The sequence below is a fragment of the Pangasianodon hypophthalmus genome, chromosome 22, assembly GCF_027358585.1.
Source record: "Pangasianodon hypophthalmus isolate fPanHyp1 chromosome 22, fPanHyp1.pri, whole genome shotgun sequence".
NCBI lineage: Eukaryota > Metazoa > Chordata > Actinopteri > Siluriformes > Pangasiidae > Pangasianodon > Pangasianodon hypophthalmus.
In genome coordinates, this window is record NC_069731.1 from 397,719 (window position 1) to 400,397 (window position 2,679).

Sequence of the window (2,679 nt, forward strand, 5' to 3'; positions counted from 1 at the left end):
CAGGTGAGTGCTCGAGATTAAAAAGGTGAAACTCTCCACTGTGCAGGCTGCTGACTGTAAACACGGCTTCCGGAGGAAAGATCTGAATATTAGGGATAAATTTATACATTTCAAATTTATATCCTGAATAAAATGTATATATTTCTGAAGAGCTGCTTTGGGAAATTTATTAATCCATTATTAAAATCGCTATAAGAATAAGATTGAATTTGAATACTATGGTCCAGTGTTCTGAAATATCGTGATTACGACACGAGTGCACTTGAACACCACCCCGATTCGGAGGCGTGGCTTAGTCACGAACAAAAATCAGTGTGAAGATACGAAAATAAATAAAAACAAGATAAGTTTTCTCACAGCGTCTTTCTCACACCACCTCGTAATCACGACATCGAGAACTCGTACGCACCAGCTTCCGAGGAGGAAGTGAAGGCAGCATTAATCCAGCCAATCAGAGCGTTTATAAACCACAGGTGTGTCAGCTGAGGGGCGGAGCTTCAGAGATCTGCAGCAGGGTCTTTGTATAGTTCAGAGATTTTAGTGTCTTGTAAGGTTCTAGTTTGACACACACCCTGCTGTAGGGTTCCCCGAGAGGGAAGGGTTCTAGATTTACACTCTAAAAAAGTGTAGAGTTTTAATCCCAGAAATCACACTTTACATCTCAGAGCTGGAACTCGTGTGAGTTGAATTTTAATAGTTCTGTTCCCTTTGACTGATGGTCTCACTTCCTGCTGATCTACACACTGATGTTCTCACTTCCTGCTGATCTACACACTGATGTTCTCACTTCCTGCTGATCTCCACACTGATGTTCTCACTTCCTGCTGACCTCTACACCTGATGTTCTCACTTCCTGCTGATCTCCACACTGATGTTCTCACTTCCTGCTGATCTCCACACTGATGTTCTCACTTCCTGCTGATCTACGCACTGATGTTCTCACTTCCTGCTGATCTACACACTGATGTTCTCACTTCCTGCTGATCTACACACTGATGTTCTCACTTCCTGCTGATCTCCACACTGATGTTCTCACTTCCTGCTGATCTACACACTGATGTTCTCACTTCCTGCTGATCTCCACACTGATGTTCTCACTTCCTGCTGATCTCCACACTGATGTTCTCACTTCCTGCTGATCTACACACTGATGTTCTCACTTCCTGCTGATCTCCACACTGATGTTCTCACTTCCTGCTGATCTACACACTGATGTTTTCACTTCCTGTTGATCTCCACACTGATGTTCTCACTTCCTGCTGATCTACACACTGATGTTTTCACTTCCTGTTGATCTCCACACTGATGTTCTCACTTCCTGCTGATCTACACACTGATGTTTTCACTTCCTGTTGATCTCCACACTGATGTTCTCACTTCCTGCTGCTCTCCAGGTGAGTGATTAAACCTCCACACCTCCGCTGTGTCCTTTCATGAGCCTCAGATTAACGGACAGCACTGACTCAGGAAGTTCAGAAATATTCTGATTGTAAACAGGAAACTCAGAATGATTGGAGTAAACTCTGCTGCAGTGTGTGTGTGTGTGTGTGTGTGTGTGTGTGTGTGTGGAAATGATTTGTTGTGTTATAATAATGCAGTGTAGTCGATGTGCTGTTGTTTTTCTCAGCTTTAGTGCGTCAGTGTTTTTACGGTGGTGTAGAAAAGCTCTCATGGTGAAGTGATGCATTAACTGAGCTGTTTGTGGACCAGATGATGAGACGATGAGTTTTTCTGAAAGAGGTCGAGGCTCAGATGATGACGATGATGATGATATTAAAGAGTTCAGAATGATTATGAATTGCAGTGGAAAGCTTTTTCTCATGTGTTCCATGCAGACAGAGGAGTGTGTTACATCAGCTGAGTGCTAATGGAGCTCACACACACACACACACACACACACACACACAGCATGTGGATTAAACACTGCAGCATCATTTTTATCCAGAGCGGATCGATACTCAGCCCTTATTCACCATTTCAGCAGGAAGAAGGGAAGCTTCTCCTCTCTCTGATAAAAATCACTTCCATCCTCAGAAAGAAAATAAATACATAAATAAACAAATAAATAAATGCAGTCTGATGCAGTGATCGGATTAAGGGAAGGGCGCATACTCCTGACTCATGGAGGGAGAAATCAAAACCAACAGCAGTGTGTTTTACAGAACACTCACACACACACACACACACACAGCTTCGTATGGAAAATAACAAAATAAATCATGTTTACTTTTTTAGTTTTCTTCTTTCTTTCACTTTAGTCTGGATTATAAAACTAATTTTAACATGATCATATACAGAATACAGAATATGTAACTCTAATCATTTATTATTATTATTATTATTATTATTATTATTATTATTATTATTATTATTATTATTATGCCTGCAAAGTAGATTCAACTAGAACACACAAAATACATTCTACTTTATTATTCAGTGTTTATCTTGGTGTGTGTGTGTGTGTGTGTGTGTGTGTGTGTGTGTGTATTTTACCCATAATGCACCGTGAATGTACATCAGGTTTAACCAAGAAATGTCTGCAAGCAACTATTCAATTCAGTTCAGTTTTATTTGTATGGGATGGATTTAATAATGGAGACTGACAAAAAGCAGCTGTAAAGAAATAAAATAAAATTAAATTAAATTAATAAATTGTAAATATGTGAATTTATCCCTAAT